This window comes from Bos javanicus, chromosome 25, assembly GCF_032452875.1.
Source record: "Bos javanicus breed banteng chromosome 25, ARS-OSU_banteng_1.0, whole genome shotgun sequence".
Taxonomy (NCBI): Eukaryota; Metazoa; Chordata; class Mammalia; order Artiodactyla; family Bovidae; genus Bos; species Bos javanicus.
In genome coordinates this window covers 7,552,883-7,566,392 of record NC_083892.1, presented here as the reverse complement: position 1 = coordinate 7,566,392, position 13,510 = coordinate 7,552,883, and the positions used below count along the sequence as shown (strand labels likewise).

Below are 13,510 nucleotides of genomic sequence, written 5' to 3'. Positions count from 1 at the left end.
CTAGAGAAAGGGATACAGGAGACCTGTCAAAACCATGGACAGCTCTAGCCGCTCTAGGTCAGGGATTGACAAACTAGTTGGGAGGTGGGAGACATCTGGCCCCCCCAGCCTGTTTGTGTAAATAAAGTTTTATTAGCACACAAACACATCCATTCATTTACATTTCACGGTACAGTCGAGTGGTTGTGACTATAGCTGCATGGCCCACAAAGCCTCAAATATTTACTATCTGCCCCTTAAAAAAAAAATCTGCTGAGCCCGACTCTACGTGAAGCCCCCACCATCTCATCTTCTAACAAACAGGCTCCTCCTACAGTCAGTCCACTTTCCATGAAGCTTCCTGAAGAGTATTTCTCAAGTGCTAATCAAATCAGGTCACCTCCTTACTTAAAACCCTTCCAGGTTCCCCAGGGGTCTCTGGGTCAAGTCTAAACTCAGCATCAAGGGTCACCAGGCTGTTTATGATCTGGCCTTCTCACAGCTCCCCTCTTCTTAGCCATCCACCCTGGGGAGCCTCTGCCAAACACCTCCCTGAACATTGGTTTTTTATTTAAAAAGCCATCTCAGTGGAAAACTATGCATTGTTTACATACCACACAAACTTTTAAGATATCTGATTCTAGCCTTGTTCATTACATTATCTTCCAGCTATTTTTTTTCCAACTCTTTCTAAGTTGTAGGAATCTGATGTGTGTATGCATGCTCAGCTGCTTAGTCGGTCCAACTCATTTCGACCCTATGGACTGTAGCCTGCCAGCCTCCTCTGTCCATGGGATTTTCCAGGCAAGAATATTGGAATGGGTTGCCATTTCCTCCTCCAGCGGAATCTTCCCAACCCAGGGATCGAACCCATGTCTCTTGCATTGGCAGGTGGTTTCTTTGCCAGTGAGTCACCTGGGAAGCCCAGGAATCTCACAGAGGAGCCAATTCTGTCTTGTCCAGTCATTTTTTTTGCCTCCATTTGCAATGGAGTTCACCATTCCTTTACTCCATAGACAACTGTGCTTTATTTGACTTTTCCTTTGAACCTCTTCCAACATCTGCTTGGTTCTTTCATTGAATGAACTTTACAGAATCATTAAGTGTTCATCTTTGTATCTCTAAGGGAGTCATGGTTTTATCACCACCCCCCCTTTTACTTTGTCCTGAAGATTTTAAGACTTTTCCATGAAGTCTGTGAGCCCCTGTTTGTGTCCTATCTGTTGAGAATATCTTTCCTGTCTTTTCTGCCTTTTCCTCCAGAAATTTCTTTCCCAGCATGCCCAGGTGCAGAGACAGAGAACCTCTTCCTTCTCTGAGCTCCTCCCTCTATCTACTATCTACTCCCACCTTCCTGGTACTCTTCTCTCTGACTGGTTGTTTATGGGCCTGTTCCCTGATAGCTGGGCTTCCCAGGTGGCACTTGTGGGAAAGAACCCTCCTGCCAGTGCAGGAGACATAAGAGACTCTGGTTCAATCCCTGGGATGGGAAGATCCCCCGAAGAAGGGAATGGCAAACCACTCCAGTATTCTTGTCTGGAGAATCCCATGGGCAGACGGGCTTGGCGGCCTATGGTCCATAGCATCGCAAAGAGTCGGACACGACTGAAGCGACTTAGCACACACAGCACATCCTGACAGCTAGCCTAGAAGATCCTCTGGTGTGGGAGACCTTGTTTTCCTTGTTAATACCATACACGGGATGCCAATGTCTGACATCTACAAAGTACTCAACAAACACTGGCTGAATAAATGAAAAAAAAATACCATTTCAGGACTTCCCTGGTGGTCCAGTGGCTAAGAATCCGTCTGCCAATGCAGGGGACACGGGTTTGATCCCTGGTCCAGGAAGACTCTGCATGCCACGGGGCAAATAAGCCCGTGAGCCACAACTCCTGAACCTGTGAGCCCAGTCTCAGAGCCACAAGTCCTGAGCCCACATGCGCCCTGGAGCCTGTGCTCTTCAGCAAGAGAAGCCACCACAATGAGATGCCCGCGCACCTCAACTAGAGAGAACCCGCACAGCAACGAAGACCCAGCACAGGAAAGACAGATTAATTAATAAAAAAATACCATTTCAGTTCCTGTTCTTGGCCCACTTTTAAATCATCTCCCAGCTCTCCACGTGTGAAAAGCACCCCAGCAGCCTCTGAACGCTACCCTCCCGCCCTGTATTTTCACATGTCGTAACCGTGGCCTTTCAACTGCTCCCCTCTAGGAAACGGGGCCATCTCTCCATTCTGCTTTATGGTCATCGCCTGACCTTGAGCAAGACGCCACCCCTCTGGCTTTCCAATGGGTGAAGCAAGGTCAGTTCAGGCATTCCAAGAGATAAAATACATCAGGCGGAGATACGGATGGCCAGTAACACCCTAATGATGTTCCCGCTCAGGCACCATTTACAATGTAACAGATGCTGTCAAGGTAACACATCAGCGAGGCTACAGGGGTTAACTTTGAGTTCTGAGGTTACAGAGATGGCCAAGGACGAGCTTCCCAAACTACCTGAAGGTGTACACGAACCCCCTTGTCCCACCAGGATAGTGTTAAACCGCAGACTGCACTTTGTAGGATGCTGGGTGGGGCCCAAGCGCCCACATTTTCCCCCCAGCTCCCCAGCGATGTCATGCCACTGGGTGCTGGACCACACTTTGAGCAGCAAGATGCCATGACACAGTGGGTCCCAGCTTTGCAGGAACTCTCCGAGCAGTGGCTGAAAGACAGATAACCAGTACGTGGCTGATGTGTTGTGTACTCAGTCATTTCAGTCATGTCCGACTCTTTGTGACTCCATGGACTGTACCCTGCCAGGCTCCTTTATCCATGGGATTTTCCCTGCAAGATTACCGGCATGGGTTGCCATTCTCTCCTGCAGGGAATCTTCCTGACCCAGAGATCGAACCTGCGTCTCCTGTATCTCCTGCATTGGAGGCAGATTCTTTACTGCTGAGCCACTGGGGAAGCCCTGGTTGCTGATCGTTCAAAGTAATAAATGTTAGTGTCCAAGTGGGAGAGGCTGACAGTTAAGACTATGAGACTCCGAGGACGGACAAGTTGGTGAGCGGGGGTAGTCGGGTGCAGGGTTCCCAAGGGACATGGAAACCAGGTTGGGAGCATTCTGCCAGGCCGGTGACTCAACAGAGTGATAATTCTGGTGGTGAGACCTGTCGATCTCTGTTTTAATACATCCTCCAGGGGATTCTGATGTGCAAGTCTGAGAACCATTGTGCTAGGCAGAAAGGGGTAGAATATTCCAGTTGGAAGAACAATGTTTTGTTTCACATAGTCGACTTTCAGGCACATGTCCAGACCCTGTAAATTGCATTCATTATTTCATCTATCTATCCATCCACCCACCCATCCAACATCCAACAGATAAGTTGTGAGTGCCCACTAGGCATCTTGTTAGGCACAAGAAGTTGTAGATAGACATGCCTGTCTAAGCTCCTAAACCACTGATTTCCAACCAGGGGATATCTAGCAATGTCTGGGGACATTATTGCTTGTCACAACTTGGAGGTAAGTGTGCTACTGGCAATGAGTGGGATAAAACCCAGAAATGCCGCTGAACATCCCATAGTACACAGGACACCCCACCCGCCTCCATGCCCACCCCACCCCAGCCATGGCAACAGTGTTGTAAAAAAACTTTGTTCTGGGAATTCCCTGGTGGTTAAGTGGTTAGGACTTGGTGTTTTCAATGCTGGAGCCTGGGTTCAATTCCTGGTTGGGGAACTAAGATTCTGAAAGTTGCAAAGTGTGGCAAAAAAAAAGAAAAAGAAACTTTGCTCTAAACTAGGAACCCCTGGAGGGCAGGAACTGTACGGCAGTCACTTTGACATCCCAAAGTCACGAGACAGGGCCTGACCCCCAGGAGCTAAGCGAATGTTTAAATGCAAGAGGAAATAGCAAGACAAAGATATACTTAGGTATATAAAGAATTCTTACATGACAACAAAAAGACAAACATCCCAATTCAAAAATGTGCAAAGGACTTAAACGGACCTTTCCTCAAAGAAGATACACAAAAGGCCAATTAGCACATGAAAAGATGTTCAACATCACTATCATTCAGTTCAATTTAGTTCAGTTCAGTCACTCAGTCGTGTCTGACTCGTTGCCACCCCATGAATTGCAGCACACCAGGCCTCCCTGTCCATCACTAACTCCCGGAGTTCACTCAAACTCACGTCCATCGAGTCGGTGATGCCATCCAGCCATCTCATCCCTTGTCGTCCCCTTCTCCTCCTGTCCCCCCAATCCCTCCCAGCATCAGAGTCTTTTCCAATGAGTCAACTCTTTGCATGAGGTGGCCAAAGTACTGGAGTTTCAGCTTTAGCATCATTCCTTCCAAAGAACACCCAGGACTGATCTCCTTTAGAATGGACTGGTTGGATCTCCTTGCAGTCCAAAGGACTCAAGAGTCTTCTCCATTAGGGAAACATAAATCAAAACCACAGTGAGATAAAGTAAGCAAAAAAGATAACCACCCCTCCAATCAGATACTGCTTCATATCCACTAGAATAAGGTAATACATTGTAATACTAGTAATCAGAAAATAACAAGTGTTGACAAAAATGTGGAAAAAATTGGAACCCTCACACATTGCTGGTGAGCTTGTAAAATGGTGGAGTCTGGCATGGCGATTCCTCAAAAGGTTAAGCAAAGAGCTACCATGGGACCCAGCAGTCCCACTCCCCAAAGAACGGAAAGCAGATCTTCAAGCTGCAATTTGTACACACATGTCCACAGCTGCATCATTCATAGCCGTCAAGTTGGAAGCCCAAATGCCCCTCAACTGACAGACGGATAAACCAACTGGCATATAATCCATGTGATAGAATATTATTTAGCCATGAAAAGGAGCAAAGTACTGATATATGCTACCTCAGAGAAGTCAGACCAATATGCCACATGTTGGATAATGCCATTTATATGAAATAGTCAGACCAGGCAAAGCTATCGAATCAGAAAGCAGACGAATGGTTGGCAAGGGCTGGGGGAAGGGAAGGTGACGGCTTCATGGGGACAAGGTTTCCTTTCGGTATGATAAAAGAGTTCTGGAACTAGAGAGAGGTGACGATTGCACGACATTGTGAAAGTACTTAATGTCACTGAACTGTACCTTTTAAAATTATTAAGGGATGTAGCCGGCAGTCCAGTGGTTAAGATTCTTCACTCCTAATGCAGGGGACATGTGTTTGATCCCTGGTTAGGGAACTAAGATCCTATACACATTTTTTTTAATCACCTGGGGCTTCCCAGGTGGTGCAGTGATAAAGAATTTGCCAGCCAATGGGGGAGATGCAAGAGATGCTGGCTTAAACCCTGGGTCGGGAAGGCCCCCTGGAGAAGGAAATGGCACCCCACTCCAGTATTCTTGCCTGGAGAATCCCATGGACAGAGGAGCCTGGTGGGCTACAGTCCATGGGGTTGCAGAGTCGGATACAAATGAGCACACAAGCACTTTCTTGCACACACTGCGCAGTAAACGCTCATCCAGTCTCTATTGTGTGGCAGGGACAGTGCTCTGCATTCAGGATGGAAGTGAAAGAGACTCGAATGTACGTCTACTCCCCAGGGAGACAGATGGGGAGGAAACCCAGCCAACAGTCACAGACCCAAGGAAGCCTCGGATGTTTAAGCATTCAGTTCTGAGGATAAACGGATCCTCGCTGGGGGAGGCTGGAGGCAGGAAGGGTCACGGAGACACCTTTTGAAGGAGGAGGGCAATTTGCCCTTGGGAAGTCGACCCCAAGACAGAGAGGATGTGTAATCAGAGGCTGTACCAGGCGATACCATTCCTGGGATGGGTAAGACAGTTTAAAATGCCTGGTGCCTCCAGGAAAGCGAGGCTAGTCAGACGTGGCGGAGACAAAGGAGGACATGCAGCTCAGAACCACTTCCTGGGCCTTCTGTAGGGGTGCAGTGGGGAGCGGGTGGTGCGTTCTGGAAGCCCTCAGGCTCCCCAGCTGTCACCCATGATGCTTTTGTCCCCGGCTTTCTGGCAAGGAGGGCAGACAAGGAGAGAGAGGAAGGGGGAGAGCAGGGCTCACACTACTGAAGAGGGACTAGGTCCCAGGTGCTTGAACAAGGGTTTCAGCCAATCCTCACAGTAACTCAGAGCCGCGTTCTCCTTTTGCACCTCTGCCTACCTTCCCCCCCTTTCTCCCTTTCCTTCTTTTCTTTCTTTATTCCTTCCTTCTTTCCTCTCTTTCAACTACCACTGCCTTTCTAAAGATGGGAAAATGTGGCACTAACAAACAGAATGTCCATGGCCTAGGCTGTCATGCTGTGAGGGTAAAAAGTGAAGTGAAAGTGTTAGTGGCTCAGTCGAGTCTGACTCTTCATGACCCCATAGACTGTAGCACCGCCAGGCTCCTCCGTCCATGGGATTCTCCAGGCAAGAACACTGGAGTGGGTAACCAGTCCCTTCTCCAGGAGATCTTCCCCACCCAGGGATTGAACCCAGGTCTCTCGCGTTGCAGGCGGATTCTTTATCATCTGAGCCACCAGGGAAGCCCCCCTCATGCTGGTGGAAGCCCAGTTCAGCTCTGGTCAGTGTGACCTCAGGCCCCACCAGGATGCTGGTGACAAGAGTCCCCTGTGGGCAGGGCGGAGGCTCAGCCTGTGGACATGAGGCCTCAGATCTCTGTCTCTTGGCTCCAGAACTCTTAGGAAGCTCAAAGGCCTGAGTTCCGGTCACTGGCAGCTTCTGGCATGACCACTTCCCAGGAAAGAGGGACTGGGTATGCAGGAATGTCCAGTCCTCAGACCCTGCCTGCCTCTCTTTCCTGGGGGCCAGGCAGCTGAAAGAGCCCCTGCCTGGTGTGCAGCGTGGATAAAGGACTCTGAGCAAGTCTCAGTCTCTGGGGGCTGTGCCTGGCTCACCTTTAATGCACGGTAAGCTGGCTAAAGGATCCTGTTTCCTCTTTTCCCCCATGGATAGACACACACACACACACACACACACACACACACAGAGGCCCCTTTCATGTTTCTCGCTTCCCTATATGTATGTACATATACTTACTAAAATACCTATATATTGATCCTGTGACTTTTATCATTTTCAGTAAATGATGTCTTAGAGATCTCTCCAGGTCAGGAGCATAGTTCCACCCCATTCTCCTAAAAAGACGGCTCATTTTTCCACATAATGTAACCCCTTCCCGTCTTGGATTGCCAAGCCCTTGGGTGAACATTCCTGCATTGGCCTAGCACTTCTACAGGAGATTCTTTCTTAGCTGAGGGATGGCTGGGCCCCAGAGCTTGCAGTTAAAATTCTGAGACTGCTAAAGGAACTGAGAAGGCTCCAGAACTAGGTTATTTCTAAAACTGTCTTTGACTTCCAGCAGGGACAGTTGCTTTGACTTCTAGCAAGGATGGGGGTAATGCTGTTAGCAGAGTCCTTCAACCTCCGTGGGCCTCAGCTCACCTGTAAAATGGGAAACCTACAGCAATGCACATGGAAGTGCTCTGGATTTTCCTGTTGAAGTGTGAGGGGTTAATATTGCCCTCAACATCGGGAGGCTCAGCACTTGACACATGACCTCTATGATGCACAAAGCGGAACGAGGAGCCTGAGTAAGAAGGATGCTCTCCTAACATCAATCATCCACTATGAGTGGAGAATCTACCTGAGACCAGCAGTTCTCAATGCGGGGAGGGGGATTTTGCCCCCCAGAGGACATGCTTGGAGATTATTTTAGTTGCCATCACTAGAAATGGTTGCCACTGGCTTTAATGGGTAGAGGCTAAGGATGCTGCTCCACACCCTACAATGCATGGGACAGCCCCCCTCCCCCGCCCCTGGCAACACAGAATGATCCGGCCCCAAATGGCAACACTGTTGCCCTGCTCTAGACCTATCTCTCTGGAGAATCCCAGGGACGGGGAGCCTCGTGGGCTGCCGTCTATGGCACAGAGTCCGACACGACTGAAGCGACTTAGCAGCAGCAGCAGCAGACCTATCTCTTATCTGATGCCTAGCCTCTCCCCCCACCAACAAGCCCAATTCAAAGATGAGGAAACTGAGGCTCAGAGAGGCCTGCCCAGCTGCCCAGCCAGCGGTAACAGAAGTAGATCCCCGGCTCCATCTGACTTTAGGGTCTGGGGTGCATTCCACATCCCGCACCATCTCTCTGGGAAGACACCATCCTAGTCGCGAAGCAAGAGCTGACTTTTCGCTGCCTGACAGGTGATCTACATCTTGAGTCTTAAGTCTTAAGTCTTACCTAAAAGCATAAGCCCCCTACCCAGGTTTAGAGGTTTTATGACTTGTCATAATCACATAAAGTACTGCCATGTATTTTACCAAGATGAACTCATTTTACCGTAATAAGGACACTAAGGGAATTAGTTGCAGAGAGGTTAATAATTCCACCAAGACGCATACTAAGTAGCAAATCTGGGCTCTGACCCTGAATAGAGGGGCCAGAGATGGATCCCTCAACCCCCATTGCACTAAGCTTCTCCCTCATACTGTGAACTTTCACCTTGGCACCTTGAACTTGGATCCCTGCTCCAACTTGGAGCACTGCCAAGCCCTCAGCTGGAGGCAGTGGGGAGTCCCCACCTCAAGACCCTCCCATCTGTAGGGACCTGGTTGCTGCTGCTCTGTGGGGGTTCAATGCCTCAGGAAAAGAAGCAGGCTCTGAGCTAGGGTGGGAGATGGCAGCAGAGAACTTGGGGTCACAGGGAAAAGGAAGCGATGGAGAGGGAGGGGGCCCTGGAGGGACGGGCTGTGACTTCCATTGCAGGGGTGGGGGTGGGGGTGCTGTTCAAAGAGCCTGGAGCAAGCTTCACCTGCAACAGATACTCCAGCAGCAGCAGCAGCTCCAGACTAATACAACTGATCTCATTTGCCGTCCTGAGTCCATTCGGATTCTGGCAAGCCTAGACTTGGCAGTTGGCTCAATAAAAAGATGCTACGGGCTGAGTGGGGAAGTGCAGGGGCCCGGGAATGGATTCTATACAGCGACCTGCTGGGGGGCGGCACCGAGTTCCAGCTGTGTCCCCTCCCAGATGCGTGACATTGGCCGAGCCTCTGCACCACCTCTGACAAGTGGGGAGCCTGGTGCCCAACCACCTTGGTTCTAAATGTGAGGATGGGAGGTAGTATTCTGGACCCTGCCGGTCCGCGAGTCCCAGAGAGGCTGTGACCAGCTTCGCCACCCACTGGCTGGGTGACCTTGAGCAAGTCTCTTCCCGTCTTGGTGCCTCTGCTTGCTCAACTGTCAAATGAAGGAGCAAGATCTTTGGTCTCAAGTCCCTGGGAGGTCTAAGGTCTCCAGGTAGCGCCATTTCTCTCTTTTCGGGGCTGACCTCTTTGGGCGTCTGGGACACACACTTCTCCTTTCTCCACCTCTCAGCTGCAGCTCCAAAGCAAAGCTCCTTGCTTTTTCTCCTCTGCTGCCACCCCTTACTCTGACCCGCCGGATCAAAGCGGTTCCCTGCCCCCATCAGGTCACCACCAACCTGTCCCTCAGTCCAGCTTCATTGAAGCCAGTCCGATGGATGGCTCCTGCAAGCATCTCTCTTGGCTAAGGGCCTAGGGAATTCCACCGGGCAATGTCCACAGGAGCTAGGAAGGGGGAGCCCCAGGAGGCAAATGGGGGCCCTTCTTTCTGCATGGACACCCTCTTCTCCAGGAGAGGGGTTGGTCTGTCTCAGGGGAGGATATTTGGGACACAGTCCTTTGTGTGTGTGTGTGTGGGGGGGGCTCCTCACTGGTCCTGCTGCCTCAGAGGCCATCTCTGCTGGCAGTTTGGAGGCTCCAGGAATGATCTCTAGGCTGAGGAGCCCAGCTCTAAGGGTTTCAGTCTTCTAAACCTTCTTACTAAACCTCAACCTCTGCTCTTATCTCTGGCAATCGTGGGAGAGGAAAGGAGAGATGGGATCAGGTGGACTAGAGAGGTGGGAGGGATGGGACAGGGTAGGGGGGTGGTTAATGGGATGGGATTTGTGCAAAAGGGTTAAAGGGGTGGGGTGAGGTGTGTGGCTTCGTCCAGACCGGTGACCAAACCCTTGCCCTGTTTCTGAATGTGAAAACCCCTCCTCTTACATCTTGAGAAAGAGGAGTAATCTCCCAAATGCCTTAAATGTAAAGGTTTTCAAGGCAATCAATCTTCTGTCTCTGATGGATGAAGGGGGACTGGGGGTGGAGATAGGCAATTGAGTCCAGTTTCTGAGTTGGGGGGGGGGAGTGGGTTACACGGAGGTCTGTATTGCACTTGAGGGTTACATGCAGAGCCTCTGACCAGCGATATCCTTCTTTTAGGAAGGGGCTTATTTTCCCTCCTGGAGGAAGCACCCCGTTATCTCCGAGCTGAGAAGGGAGGGTGGGGAGAAGAAGCCAAACTTAGTTTTTTAGGGACGGGGGAGAGGCATGCGTCTCCAAAGAAATGATGGGCCCAATGATGGGCCCTAGAAATCCGGGGAGGCTGGAACCCACTTTGGGGGCGGAGGGAAGCACGTTCCATTCCAAGGGGGAATGTGGGGAGAACAATCTTATTTCTAGAGCCGGGGGGCCAGGAAGGAAGGGCCCATATCCGAAGGGAAAAGGAAACTATTTTGCTCTCTGGACGGTGGACGGCTCTGTCTTTTCGGGACAGAGGGACCCGCGTCTCGGAAAGATGAGGGCTCGGTCTCTTAAGAGAAGATGCCCCGTTTTTGCTCCCTGGGGGGCAGGGCCGAAGGATTCCATCTCAGCTAGCGCGCAAGGGCTCGCCTCACGCGACCCGGCGCCAGGTCCTTACCTCCAGGCCTCTGCTCCAATGTGCAGACTCCGATCCGCCGGGCTCCGACTTCAGCGATGCGCGCCCTGCGCTCCGGCGGCGCCCGGTCTCTGCCCCGCTTCCCCCAGCGACTCGCCGGGCTCCTGGGCTCCGCCGAGCCGCGCTGGCCAATCAGAGATGCGGGTCCCGGCCCTCACGCGCGCCACGGCCAATGAGCGCGCCCGCCACGGGCCACCGCCCCCGGGAGGGCGGGGGAAGGCGGGCCGGGGGCAGAGTCCGGCCTCCCGGGGGCGGAGGAGCCGGGGGCCCGGAGGAGGGGCCGCGAGGGCCTGGATGGAGGAGCCGGGTTGCGACCGCGGCGGCGAGGAGCCCCAGCCGAGCTGGGGTGTGAGGAGCCCGTCTCTGAAATGGGGGGCGGGAGGGGGGGGGGAGGCTCTCTAGGCTGGTTTAACCTAGACCTTAATTGCCCCCTGCCCCTTTTCTGGATACTGGGGGCTGCAGACGTGTGTAGCTGCCCCCTCTGCACCATGAGCCTTAGATCTCCGGCTCCGGGAAACCTAGATTCAGAGTTAGACAAGGTTCCGTAAGAAAGGGAGGGCGAAAGAGCATAGGGTCCCCTTCCACCCACCACCACCCCCCGCCCACGCACACCTTCCCTCCTTGCAAGTGCTCAGGGCCTTCTGGCTCTCAGCTCCCTGAGCTGCCATTCATTTAACACCTCCCAGCGAGTGCAGCCTTGGGGCAGTGCAAAAATCACTGGACTAGGCGTCCATGGTTCCTGCTGCATGTTCTCGGGCAGGTCACTCTGCCTCTCTGCTCCTCAACAGTAAGTGGAGACAGCAGTGATAACACCTCCTTCATGAGCACAAGTGAGAGGGTAGATGTGATGAAGCTGCCTTTACAAAAATTGAAGTGCTGTATGAAGACTGCTGCTGCTGAGTCGCTTCAGTCGTGTCCGACTCTGTGCGACCCCATAGACAGTAGCCCACCAGGCTCCCCCGTCCCTGGGATTCTCCAGGCAAGAACACTGGAGTGGGTTGCCCTTTCCTTCTCCAATGCATGAAAGTGAGAAGTGAAAGTGAAGTTGCTCAGTCGTGTCCGACTCTTAGCGACCCCATGGACTGCAGCCTACCAGGCTCGTCCGTCCATGGGATTTTCCAGGCAAGAGTACTGGAGTGGGGTGCCATTGCCTTCTCCGGTATGAAAACTAGCTAATACTAAAGTGTGAATAACTGCTAGCCCAGTAGCTTTCTAAAGGTATTTGGAAAGAGGATGCATTCGTTCAATGGTAAAATCAAAGACACAGGAAACTACCCATCAGAAAACAACAAGAGCTCACCAAGTGCTCATGATGAATAGCTGTTCCAGAATTAAAAATGCCAGGAAAGAATACAGCTTGGTTTTCCCCACTCAGCCTGATCAGGTAACTATTTCCTTTGTTTGCATCTTGCAAAACTCTGAGTTCCTTCCTTCCTGTCTTCCATGAATCCAGGCTGCCCTATCTCCGATTAGGTGAGCAGGACTACAGTCCTGGGAATTAAGATAAATATAAAACAAAACAAAACAAAAAGTTGGTGGGGGGGAGCTTCCCAGGTGGCTCAGTGGGTAAAGAATTCACCTGTAATGTAGGAGACACAGGAGATTCACGTTGGATCCTTGGGTTGGGGAGATCCTCTGGAAGAGGGCATGGCAAACCACTCCAGTATTCTTGCCTGGATAATCCCATAGACAAAAGAGCCTGGCGGGCTACAGTCTATGGGGTGACAGAGTCGGACACGACTAAAGCAACTGAGCATGCCAAAGCGAATGAATACATTTAAAAACCGCCGAACAAACCACCTGCCCTCTAGTGTGGTCTGTGACTCCAGGGAACAAAAGAAACAATACATAAGAATAGTACAAAGGAGGGCTTCCCTGGTGGTCCAGTGGTTAAGAACCTGCCTGCCAATGCAGGGGACACGGGTTTAATCCCTGCTCTGGGAAGATCCCACATGCCGAGAGGCGACTAACAATGTGGGCTACAACTACTGAAGCCTGCGAACTCTAGGGCCTGTGTTCCAGAATTAGAGAAGCCACTGCAGTGAGAAGCCGCTGCTCCACTACTAGAGAGTAGCCCTGGCTCACTGCAGCTAGAGAAAACCCGAGTGCAGCAACGAAGACCCAGTGCAGCCCCAAAGAAGAATACAAAGGAACGGATAGAACATACCACTGAACCACAGTTCTACTAAAACCGAGAGCTTTGCCAGTCTCTTTGGTATGTTAATGCTGTCACCTTGCAGACCTTTATGAGGCCTGGGTTACAAATTTTTCCTTAAAACCCAAGCCATGCAGATAATCCCTTTCACTGTCCAAAGAAATAAAATGGTCAGTAAATGCGGAAGAAAGGAAGGTTTGCCGAAGAAAGACAAGTTAAAGAGATGGAAAATTTCATCTACCAGAATGGCCTTGTTTTTATTATTATAATTAGCATTATTTGTGGAGGTTTCAAGGAAGTGGACAATTTCATAAATTGCTGTAGGTAATATCAATGTTCAAAGCCTTTCTGGGAAGAAACTGAGTATTCCTATTCAAAAAACCTGAAAAATAAGCTTCCCCTTTGACCTAGCATTTAAACCTCTATGAATTTATCCTAAAACAATGAAAGGTGCTAAAGTTTAGTGATAAAGTGGTTTACTGTCATTTTGTTTCTTATAGCAAAAATCTAGAAACAACTAATAAGTACTTATAAGTTGAGTACAACAGGGACTCAGAAAGGACATCTGTTGCATGAAATTAGACGTCTCCAATACAG

At 50.7% G+C, this 13,510-nt stretch overlaps 1 protein-coding gene across 7 annotated transcripts in view; it reads right to left on the bottom strand.

Annotated features, from left to right (window-relative positions):
• The window catches only part of ABAT (4-aminobutyrate aminotransferase), a 239,842-nt gene extending 228,983 nt beyond the window's left edge, over positions 1–10,859 (bottom strand). For 2 of the 7 annotated variants that reach the window (XM_061401086.1, XM_061401088.1), the window contains exon 1: positions 10,741–10,858. The gene's annotated coding sequence lies outside the window, so the exon portion shown is untranslated. Of the gene's footprint in view, positions 1–10,740 lie in introns of all 7 variants that reach the window. The other 5 variants (XM_061401090.1, XM_061401085.1, XM_061401092.1 and 2 more) reach the window with 3 other exon arrangements.
• Between the last annotated feature and the right edge of the window lie 2,651 nt (positions 10,860–13,510).